Source organism: Triturus cristatus, chromosome 9, assembly GCF_964204655.1.
Source record: "Triturus cristatus chromosome 9, aTriCri1.1, whole genome shotgun sequence".
NCBI lineage: Eukaryota > Metazoa > Chordata > Amphibia > Caudata > Salamandridae > Triturus > Triturus cristatus.
In genome coordinates, this window is record NC_140592.1 from 403292916 (window position 1) to 403305092 (window position 12177).

The window sequence follows — 12177 nt, forward strand, 5'->3', positions numbered from 1 at the left end:
AAAAAAGCCAGCCCGCTGGCTTGGCTTGGCCCAACCCAGCGACTGTCGCACTGGGAGCCCCCTTCCTCGCCCGCCAACGGGGACTCCCAGGCCAAGCGCCTGGTTATTTTTTTTTTCCCAACGGTGCAGTCTTACTCCCAGAGGGGAAGCCTTGAATGGGGCGCCCAGGCCATCTGGCCGCGTGGGCTGTGGATGGACGGTGTCGCCTTCATCCCACCTCTCCTGTGCCCGCAGGTGGGCGAACGTTTTCAAAAAGTTGCCTGTGACTTTTGGTGGTGGATCACTCGGCTCGCGCGTCGATGAAGAATGCAGCTAGCTGCGAGAATTAGTGTGAATTGCAGGACACATTGATCATCGACACTTCGAACGCACCTTGCGGCCCCTGAGGGTCGCTCAATTGTCAATTGCCCCGGGGCTTCCCCAGGAAGCGTCTGGGGCCGTTGCAGGGTTACCTCAGCTTCCCTTCATCCAACCACACGGTCAGACCCCCCGATCGCCCGGGGCAGGGTCCCTCACTGGGTCCTGCCACGGAGGTAGTCTGCTGGCGTGCCTAGCCATGCTTCCCCACCTCGGCAGGGAGGGGGGTCCGGCATCCAGTCTGCCCCGGGCCCGTCCCAGGGTGCCTGGCTGCGTGCCGTGCGTGGCTGTCTGTGGTGTCCCACCGGCTACCCGCGCGCATGCGCCTCGGATGCCCACCTCTGCAGCCAGCTTCCCGGGGATGTGGACCCCATCCAGATCTGATCCAGGGTAAGAGGGCACGTGCGCTGCCAGGACAGCAGGCCCCTGCTCCGACAGGGTTTTGGCCTCCCCCGGCGGCACCCCTGACGCTTTGGCGTCTTTTTCCAACTACGACCTCAGATCAGATGTGGCGACCCGCTGAATTTAAGCATATTACTAAGCGGAGGAAAAGAAACTAACCAGGATTTCCCCAGTAACGGCGAGTGAAGACCGTTACTGGATGTAGCGCCCCCCAACAGATAGTGCCTCCATTCTTGAAATGCCTTCTTTATGGCCAACAATTATTTTTCAGCCACAGTATAATTGACTTCGGCCGCATTTAGCTTCTTGGACAGAAAGGCTACAGGATGTAGCTGTCCCGTATGTTTGTCCCGCTGAGACAAAACAGCTCCCACTGAGATATCCGAGGCATCAGCCTCCACAATTAATGGAACCTCGGTTTGTGGGTGTCGCAGTATAGGCGCTGTGGTGAATGCCCTTTTTAGATAGATAAAGTCTTCCATCGCCTCTCTAGTCCAACAAAAAGGCATTCCCTTTCTCAATAGACGAGTGATAGGAGAGACCAGATGAGAAAAGTGAGAGATGAATCTCCTATAGTAATTGGAGAAACCCAAAAAGCATTGCACATCTCTCACATTCTTCGGAACAGGCCACTCCTGCACCGCCATCACCTTTCTCTCCACCATGCATAATCCCGAGGGACTCAATACCACACCCAGGAATTCAACCTCTTCTACGTGGAACTCACATTTGCTTAGCTTGCAAAACAAACTATGCTCTTGCAGCTTTTGAGGTATCTGTGAAACATGTCTTATGTGTGTTTCCTGATTGGTGGAGTAAATCAAGATATTGTCGATGTAAACAACCACAAACTTGTTACATAGTCCTTTAACCCATCTTTGAGAAAGAATTGGAATGCTGCTGGGGCATTACAGAGCCCGATCGGCATTACCAAATAATCAAACAAGCCATAGCGTATCTTGAAAGCCGTCTTCCACTCATCCCCCTCTCGTATCCACACCAAATGATAAGCACCTCTCAAGTCAAGTCTGGTATAGATAGTGGCTTCCCTCACTTGGTCCAGTAAGACAGGGATGAGTGGAAGAGGGTGTCTGTTCCATACTGTGTTCTTGTTTAACATGCGATAGTCTATGCACGTCCTTAACTCTCCGTTGGCTTTAGCTATGAAAAATAGTGGCGAAGCTGCAGGAGAACGAGAGGGTCTTTTAAACCCTTTGGCTCCGTAATGATTTAAGTATTCACGTAAATGTTTGGTCTCAGGTTTGGACAATGCATAGACTCTACAAGACGGCATTTTGCTCCTGTGATCAGGTCTATCTGGCAATCATAGTCACGGTGAGGTGGCAGGAGCTCTGCTTTGGCTTCGCCAAACACTCCCCTGTACCTTTCATAAACTGAGGGAAGAACTGTCTCTTTCTCTGCTGCTGTGGCAATATGGAATATCTGTGTAAGAGCCAAGGTTTGTGTGTCATGAGCTTGCCTACCTGTCAGCCTACACTCCTCCGATTGAAATGCCACTGTCTTCCTTTTCCAATCTATTGTGGGGTTATGGTGCCACAGCCAAGGCATGCCCAGTATTACCTCATACAGAGGCACCTCTATAATGTTTAAAGTTATCTCTTCAACATGATCTTGGTCGCTCCCTTTCCGGATCAGTTCTAATTTCTCCGTTACTTCTGTAATGGGACCCGACTTTAAGGGTTTCCCATCTACAGCCCATACCTTTTCTGGAATCCCTCTGGGGACACGGAGTTCAAAACGCTGCACCAATCCACTATCAATAAAATTTCCCGTGGCCCCTGAATCATTCATCACCCCAACCTGATGTGTCTGTGAACCATCCGTAAGAAACATGGACAACACGATATAGAATTCTGTATTGTTCAACTCTGTCACCACTAAGGAAGGTAGCTGCAACACCTGTACTTGTGGTTGTTTTTCCACCCCCTGAGCATATGTACCTTCCTTGGGGGATTCTTGCACCACTGTGACTGCCACCTTTTTGCTGGGATAGTAAGAGCCCTGTTTCTCGTAGTAAGAGCCCTGTTTCTTGGGTTTAGTGGGACATTCTCCCACATAATGTCCCTTCTTCCCACAGTACATGCATAAGCCCTGTACCCTACGGCTCTCTCTTTCTGCTCTAGACAATGGAGCCCTAATAGCTTCCACATCCATGGATTCCGAGCTCTGCTCAGAGGAAGATACCATTGCCTAGCTCCTCTCTCCGCTTTCTCAGTATGAGCATATGTCCTTTCTCCTCTCCTTTCAGACAACCCATGGTCCAGACGTAGAGTGAGATTCATTAAATCAGTGTATGTGGTCGGATGAGGATCAATCTGCGCTAACACGTCTTTCATATCATCCCTCAAACCCTGTTAATATAGAGACATTCTTTTCTCTTCAAGCCAGGCAGTTTTGGCTATCAAGGGATTGAAAGTAGTCAGATAGGTAACCAAGTCTTGTTTTCCCTGCCTGAGTTCCAACAGCTCCCCATCGGCGCTAAACGTGGTGGCCCGTCCATCAAATACTCTTTCAAACTCTCTGCGAAAAGCATCCCAGTCTGAGAGCAGAGAGTCGTCATATGTAACCAACGGTACTGCCCAGTTCGCCGCATCCCCTGTCATGTATGAAATGGCAAAAGCCACTCTAGAGTGATTGTTGGGGAAGGACGCTGGTTTGCACGAAAAGTGCAGCATGATCTGTGTTAGAAAAGCCTGTATTTTTAAGGGATCACCTGAAAACCTCTCAGGACTAGCCAAAGGAATAGGAGGAGGTACATTCACCTGTATTTGTGACGTAGAGGGAGATGCATCGAAAACATTTCTAGTCTGTCTATCAACCCGTTCCCTAAGAGCAGCCGTTTCAGCTTTTGAGGCCACTAATTCCTGCTGTGCCAAAACTAGTGCTTGCAACACATCGTTTAAGGACGCCATCTTAGTGCCTCGCCCTAATCTGGTGGAACAATATTTTCTGGGTGCGTAATTCTGTAATGGTCCACTGATACTCCTCAGGATCTGGGCGATGCACAAAGGGGTCAACCTCTTGACGTCCCCAACTCGAGATAAATGACACAGAGTATTGAGGCAATCAAGTGAGGGAAAGGAAGTAGGAAAGGAACAGCGGGGATGGGGATACCTGTAACCAAAAGAACACAAGGTTAATGCATGTCTTAAAATAGGCTACACTCAATATGGTCTCACTAAAACGGGCAGTCACCTGTAAACAACCTAGGTACTGGCTGTTGTGTTCCTCTCTATCACCAGTAGAGATTCATCTCTCAAACTGGAATGATGTGTACCTATAACAACAAAGCGGAAATAGATTATAATACCATTAATTCCCACGTCTCGTCAAAAGTGAACCCAACCAGCTCATACGTACCCCACACTTCCTTTCAGTCCAAGGAAAGAAGAAAAGAAAAAAAAAATGCAGAGGGAGACCAGTTCCAGGACAACAGTTTCCGCAAAGTAGTCCTTGTCAGGAGCACAACAAAATAAGATCAAAAAATAACTTCCATGGCTAAAGAGGAAAAACAAGGTATTCAAAAAAAAGTAACCGGAAGTTATGTATCCAGGAAAGGTATAGAACAACAACTAAAACTGAAACCGTGATACCTGAAGTTAATTAGATGCGAGGAACAATCCAGCGCAGACTTCTCCTGCTACTCGAGCCCGAGTAGCCTAGAATACCAGCCTCCGATGATTCCACGAATAACCGGAGAACTCCGGAATTTCTGTGACAGCCGACCTTTGCCCTGATACTTCCAGAAGACAGAAACGAGCAGATGCTCGCCACCACGATCAAAGCAAAGAAAAGCCTCTTCTCCGCTTCCAACTCAGCAGACAAGGCAGTGAAGCTCAGCAGAATTTCTAAGCAGCCCGCAGCTCTTGCAAGCGATCTGCTCACACACGGAACGCCACCGTATCCTCCGGTGATGGGGAAAACAAAGTACTGAAACCAGGAAGAGAACAGAAGCCGCGTATCCACATGACTTGATACTGACGGCCAGAATTACATACGCCTCCCTGAGTGTGTTGCTGGGAGATAATCCCTTTGGCCCCACCCACAAATGGCAGGACTCCTGGGAGATGTAGTCTTACACCTCTCCCGTGAAATTTTCTCGTAGGTGCATATGCTCAGCGCCTGACACCGGGCACCCGTTCCCAGCCGCCTGAGGGGCGCACCGGGGCGGGGAAGTTGGGGCGGGCCCCCTGCTCCCAGCATGACTGGAGCGGACTGTTCTCAATGCGCCCCCACCGCATCGTGCCGCCGGGCGCGATAGCCCACACCGGGCACCAGGGGTCTGTGGTAATATCGGTTACCCACCCAACCCATTTTGAAACATGGACCAAGGAGTCTAACACGTGCGTGAGTGAGAGGGTCGAGCGAAACCCTGTGGCACAATGAAGGTGAGGGCCGGTGTGCACTGGCTGAAGTGGGATCCTGCCACGCTTCCAGTGGCAGGCGCACCACCGGCCCATCTCGCCTGCTCCGTCGGGGAGGTGGAGCATGAGCGTGCGTGATAGGACCCGAAAGAAGGTGAACTATGCCTGGGCAGGGCGAAGCCAGAGGAAACACTGGTGGAGGTCCGTAGCAGTCCTGATGTGCAAATCGATCGTCCGACCTGGGTATAGGGGCGAAAGACTAATCAAACCGTCTAGTAGCTGGTTCCCTCCGAAGTTTCCCTCAGGATAGCTGGTGCTCGGAGCCTCCAGTTTTATATTGTAAAGTGAATGATTAGAGGTCTTTGGGTCGAAACGATCTCAACCTATTCTCAAACTTTAAATGGGTAAGAAGCCCAACTTGCTGGCATGGAGCCGGGCATGGAATGCGAGTGCCTAGTGGGCCACTTTTGGTAAGCAAAAGTAGAACTGGCGCTTAATGCCTGGTTAAGGCACACGATGCCGACACTCATCAGACCCCAGAAAAGGTGTTGGTTGATATAGACAGCAGGACGGTGGCCATGGAAGTCAGAATCTGCTAAGGAGTGTGTAACAACTCACCTGCCGAATCAACTAGCCCTGAAAATGGATGGAGCTGGAGCGTCGGGCCCATACCCAGCCGTGGCCGACACTGAGAGCCGCGGGAACTAAGCCGCGATGAGTAGGAGGGCCGCTGCGGTGAATTTACCAACCGTTGGATTGTTCACCCACTAATAGGGAACGTAAGCTGGGTTTAGACTGTTGTGAGACAGGTTAGTTTTACCCTACTGATGATGTGTTGTTGCAATAGTAATTCTGCTCAGTACGAGAGGAACCGCAGGTTCAGACATGTGGTGTATGTGCTTGGCTGAGGAGCCAATGGGGCAAAGCTACCATCTGTGGGATTATGACTAAATGCCTCTAAGTCAGAATTCCCCCTAAACGGTAATGATACCTCAATGCCGTGGAGCCTCGGTTGGCCTGGGATAGCTGGCCTCTTTCGAGGGCTGGTGCCTAGAGCCGCTCGCTTGGGGACCGGAGTGCGGACGGAATGGGGCCGCATCCATCGCCCTTAGTGCATCGCATGTTTGTGGGACAAGCAGTGCTAAATCATTCGTAGACGACCTGATTCTGGGTCAGGTTTTCGTAAGTAGCAGAGCAGCTTCTTTGCTGCGATCTATTGAAAGTCATCCTCTGAGCCAAGCTTTTGTCTCTCCGTGTGTGGGTGCCTGCGGATGCCCTCCTCCACCACACCCATGGGTGGGGTTCTCTGTCGCCAGGGCGGAAGGAGGGACACGGAGGGGGTAATGTGGGTCCGTGGGAGGCCAACTCCACCACGTGCCCCCCGGCACGGGCACCTCCCCCTCCTGTCCCTGCCCCACCAGGGCACGGGGGCCACCATCCCTTGCAGGTCACCAGGGTGACCAGATGGCCTGGGCCAGCCTGGCCTCCCCTTCCCGCTCCTCCTGTGCAAGTTGAGCAGGGAGGTGAGCAGTCCCGGGGAAGGAGCCTCCCAAGCGGCCATCTCGGAGCACCTGGCCACCCTCGCCGTCGTCGGACTGCAAAGGCAACTTCCATGGCTAAAGAGGAAAAACAAGGTATTCAAAAAAAAGTAACCGGAAGTTATGTATCCAGGAAAGGTATAGAACAACAACTAAAACTGAAACCGTGATACCTGAAGTTAATTAGATGCGAGGAACAATCCAGCGCAGACTTCTCCTGCTACTCGAGCCCGAGTAGCCTAGAATACCAGCCTCCGATGATTCCACGAATAACCGGAGAACTCCGGAATTTCTGTGACAGCCGACCTTTGCCCTGATACTTCCAGAAGACAGAAACGAGCAGATGCTCGCCACCACGATCAAAGCAAAGAAAAGCCTCTTCTCCGCTTCCAACTCAGCAGACAAGGCAGTGAAGCTCAGCAGAATTTCTAAGCAGCCCGCAGCTCTTGCAAGCGATCTGCTCACACACGGAACGCCACCGTATCCTCCGGTGATGGGGAAAACAAAGTACTGAAACCAGGAAGAGAACAGAAGCCGCGTATCCACATGACTTGATACTGACGGCCAGAATTACATACGCCTCCCTGAGTGTGTTGCTGGGAGATAATCCCTTTGGCCCCACCCACAAATGGCAGGACTCCTGGGAGATGTAGTCTTACACCTCTCCCGTGAAATTTTCTCGTAGGTGCATATGCTCAGCGCCTGACACCGGGCACCCGTTCCCAGCCGCCTGAGGGGCGCACCGGGGCGGGGAAGTTGGGGCGGGCCCCCTGCTCCCAGCATGACTGGAGCGGACTGTTCTCAATGCGCCCCCACCGCATCGTGCCGCCGGGCGCGATAGCCCACACCGGGCACCAGGGGTCTGTGGTAATATCGGTTACCCACCCAACCCATTTTGAAACATGGACCAAGGAGTCTAACACGTGCGTGAGTGAGAGGGTCGAGCGAAACCCTGTGGCACAATGAAGGTGAGGGCCGGTGTGCACTGGCTGAAGTGGGATCCTGCCACGCTTCCAGTGGCAGGCGCACCACCGGCCCATCTCGCCTGCTCCGTCGGGGAGGTGGAGCATGAGCGTGCGTGATAGGACCCGAAAGAAGGTGAACTATGCCTGGGCAGGGCGAAGCCAGAGGAAACACTGGTGGAGGTCCGTAGCAGTCCTGATGTGCAAATCGATCGTCCGACCTGGGTATAGGGGCGAAAGACTAATCAAACCGTCTAGTAGCTGGTTCCCTCCGAAGTTTCCCTCAGGATAGCTGGTGCTCGGAGCCTCCAGTTTTATATTGTAAAGTGAATGATTAGAGGTCTTTGGGTCGAAACGATCTCAACCTATTCTCAAACTTTAAATGGGTAAGAAGCCCAACTTGCTGGCATGGAGCCGGGCATGGAATGCGAGTGCCTAGTGGGCCACTTTTGGTAAGCAAAAGTAGAACTGGCGCTTAATGCCTGGTTAAGGCACACGATGCCGACACTCATCAGACCCCAGAAAAGGTGTTGGTTGATATAGACAGCAGGACGGTGGCCATGGAAGTCAGAATCTGCTAAGGAGTGTGTAACAACTCACCTGCCGAATCAACTAGCCCTGAAAATGGATGGAGCTGGAGCGTCGGGCCCATACCCAGCCGTGGCCGACACTGAGAGCCGCGGGAACTAAGCCGCGATGAGTAGGAGGGCCGCTGCGGTGAATTTACCAACCGTTGGATTGTTCACCCACTAATAGGGAACGTAAGCTGGGTTTAGACTGTTGTGAGACAGGTTAGTTTTACCCTACTGATGATGTGTTGTTGCAATAGTAATTCTGCTCAGTACGAGAGGAACCGCAGGTTCAGACATGTGGTGTATGTGCTTGGCTGAGGAGCCAATGGGGCAAAGCTACCATCTGTGGGATTATGACTAAATGCCTCTAAGTCAGAATTCCCCCTAAACGGTAATGATACCTCAATGCCGTGGAGCCTCGGTTGGCCTGGGATAGCTGGCCTCTTTCGAGGGCTGGTGCCTAGAGCCGCTCGCTTGGGGACCGGAGTGCGGACGGAATGGGGCCGCATCCATCGCCCTTAGTGCATCGCATGTTTGTGGGACAAGCAGTGCTAAATCATTCGTAGACGACCTGATTCTGGGTCAGGTTTTCGTAAGTAGCAGAGCAGCTTCTTTGCTGCGATCTATTGAAAGTCATCCTCTGAGCCAAGCTTTTGTCTCTCCGTGTGTGGGTGCCTGCGGATGCCCTCCTCCACCACACCCATGGGTGGGGTTCTCTGTCGCCAGGGCGGAAGGAGGGACACGGAGGGGGTAATGTGGGTCCGTGGGAGGCCAACTCCACCACGTGCCCCCCGGCACGGGCACCTCCCCCTCCTGTCCCTGCCCCACCAGGGCACGGGGGCCACCATCCCTTGCAGGTCACCAGGGTGACCAGATGGCCTGGGCCAGCCTGGCCTCCCCTTCCCGCTCCTCCTGTGCAAGTTGAGCAGGGAGGTGAGCAGTCCCGGGGAAGGAGCCTCCCAAGCGGCCATCTCGGAGCACCTGGCCACCCTCGCCGTCGTCGGACTGCAAAGGCAACTGGGTAAAGCACCCTCCCAGGCCATCTGGGTGCTAGGTCATCTCTGGCCATCTGGTTGCCTGGCTGTGCGACCAGATGGCCCTACGGGCTGGGCGACCAGTTGGCCCTGCCAGCCGGGTGACCAGATGGCCCTATCGGCCGAGTGAGCAGATTGCCCTGCGGGCTGGGTGACCAGATGGCCCTGCGGGCCGGGTGACCAGATGGCCGGCCTGCCGGGCTTACTCCTACTTTTGTCCTTCCCCAGGGTTCTGTAATAGTCGGTCGAGGAAAATTGTCTCCCCAGGCAGACCGGCGGGGAGAGGACGTGGCCTGAGCTTAACCCTCCTTGGTTCCAGGTGAGGGTCTGGGCGCTGGGGACAGGTGTCCACCATGGCCTGGGGAGGCTCTCCCAGCCAGGCTAGGGCTCAGAAGCTGGGTCCGGAGTTTGAGCTCCATCCGGCGGGCCCCGGGGTGCGGGAGCCCCCCATACTGCAAGCCAGCCGAGGGTCCAGGTGCTGGGAACCGGGGTCCACCAGGGCCTGGGTAGGTTTCTCCCCGGCCTGGCTAGGGTTCAGAAGCTGGGACCGGGCCCAGGGCTTGAGCTCCATCCGGCAGGCCCCGGGGTGCGGGAGCCCCCCGTCCTGCAAGCCAGCCGAGGGTCTGGGCGCTGGGGACGGGGGTCCACCGGGGCCCAGGGAGGCTCTTCCCAGCCTGGCTAGGGTTCGAAAGCTAGGCTCAGGCCTGGGGTTCGAACTCCGTCCGGTGGGCCCCGGGGTGCAGAAGCCCCCCGTCCTGCAAGCCAGCCGAGGGTCCCAGCACTGGGGATGGAGGTCCACTGGGGCCCAGGGAGGCTCTGCCTGGCCTGGCTAGGGCCCGTAAGCTGGGACCAGGCCCGGGACCCGGGGCTTGTGCTCCATCCGGTGGGCCCCGGGCTGCGGGAGCCCCTGTCCTGTAAGCCAGCTGAGAGTCTGGGCGCTGGGGACGGGGGTCCACCGGGGCCCGGGGAGGCTCTCCCCGGCCTGGCTAGGGTCTAGAATCTGGGACCAGGCCCAGGGCTCGTGCTCCGTCCAGCGGGCCACACGGTGCAGGAGCCCCCCGTCCTGCAAGCCAGACGATTGTCCGGGTGCTGGGGACGGGGGTCCACCATGGCCTGGGGAGGCTCCCCCCAGCCTGGCTGCTTGCAGAAGCAGGGGCCGGGCCGGGCAGCGGGGGTGGCTGGCTAAGTCTGCTCCGCTGGAGGAGCAAAGTTCTCTGCCCACCCCTATACAGCCCTGTGGTGCAGGAGCCCACGTCCTGCACCCTGGCGAGCGTATGGGTGCCCGTGACGGGGTCCATCGGGCAGGGGATGCTCCCCCAACCTGGCTGGGTTCAGAAGCAGGGAGCCCCTGTCCTGTAAGCCAGCTGAGGGTCTGGGCGCTGGGGACAGGGATCCACCGGGGCCCGGGGAGGCTCTCCCCGGCCTGGCTAGGGTCTGGAATCTGGGACCAGGCCCGGGGCTCGTGCTCCGTCCGGCGGGCCATGCGGTGCGGGAGCCCCCCGTCCTGCAAGCCAGCCGATTGTCCGGGTGCTGGGGACGGGGGTCCACCATGGCCTGGGGAGGCTACCCCCAGCCTGGCTGCTTGCAGAAGCAGGGACCGGGCCGGGCAGCAGGGGTGGCTGGCTAAGTCTGCTCCGCTGGAGGAGCAAAGTTCTTTGCCCACCCCTATACAGCCCTGTGGTGCAGGAGCCCATGTCCTGCGCCCTGGCGAGGGTCTGGGTGCCCGTGACGGGGTCCATCGGGCAGGGGATGCTCCCCCAACCTGGCTGGGTTCAGAAGCAGGGACCGGGCCAGGTGGGGGTTGGCTGACTAAGTCCTTTCCGCTGCGAAGTAGGAGTTTGGTCAGGGCTGGGCAGAGTTGGCGTAACGCCACTATGCGGAAATATGGAAAATAATTGTGTGGAACACAAGCCCACGTCCTGCGACCAGCCGAGGGACCGAGTGCCAGGGACAGGGGTCCCTCTTGCCCGGGCAGGCTTCCCGATCTACCTGGCCTGCTGGGTTGAGAAGCAGGGACCGGCCCCGGGGCCTGGGTTTCGGTCAAGGCCTGGGGTGTGGGAGCCCCCGTCCTGCGGTCTGCATAGGGAATGTCTGCCCGGGACAAGGGTCCCTGGTGCAGAGTCCTGGAGCCCTGCAAGGGTGGGCAGGAGCCCTACCGTGATGGCTTGGCTCGGGCAGGCAAATGGGCGTCCTTTCGGTCCTGGCCATCTGGTCGCACCTTTTCCCCCTTAGCCATCTGGTTGCACGCAATGCTTTCCAATGGGGCGAGCAGATGACTGGGCTGCCCTGGAAGTCCCGATGGGGGCTCATGTGCCTCCCCGATCCCAGCCAGGGCTCCAGGAGGTGGGTGCCTCCGCGCCCTGGGTCCCCTCCATCACTCGGTGCGCACGGGTTACCAGAAAGAGGGGTAGCTTTCCTCCGGATTACTAGGGGCAGGGTATGCCGGAACACCCCTCCTGGGCTGACGGTTCTTTGCCGGTGACCAAATGGGCTATGCCCGAACAACACCTCCCCTCCATCCGCGGGCTCCCTCTCCAGCCCATGGTGTGGCAATGTGCCCAGGACAGACTCCATGGGTCCTGGGCAGTCCTCCCCCAGGCGTCTGGGCCCGGGAGCTTCAGTGGTCTTTCCCGTGCCTGAGGCCCAGCCAGGGTCCCAGACCCCCCCGGGAAGCAGAGCCCCTGAGCGCTGCAAGGGCAGGCAGGAGCCCTGCCTCAAAGGCTCGGTTCGGGGGTGGGAGTCCTTTCAGTCCTGGCCATCTGGTCGCACCTTCCCCCTCGGCCATCTGGTCACACACCATGCTTTCCAATGGGGCGACCAGATGCCCGGGCTGCCCTGGAAGTCCCAATGGGGGCTCATTTGCCTCCCTGATCCCAGCCAGGGCTCCAGGAGGTCGGGCATGTCCGGGCCTAGGGTCCCCTGAGTCT

General features: G+C 56.4%; 2 pseudogenes; both read left to right on the forward strand.

Annotated features, from left to right (window-relative positions):
- The first annotated feature begins 264 nt into the window (after positions 1–264).
- Positions 265–433, forward strand: LOC146798042 (5.8S ribosomal RNA; annotated as a pseudogene).
- Positions 434–5109: 4676 nt separating this feature from the next.
- Positions 5110–5887, forward strand: LOC146798043 (28S ribosomal RNA; annotated as a pseudogene; the record flags this gene model as incomplete).
- Between the last annotated feature and the right edge of the window lie 6290 nt (positions 5888–12177).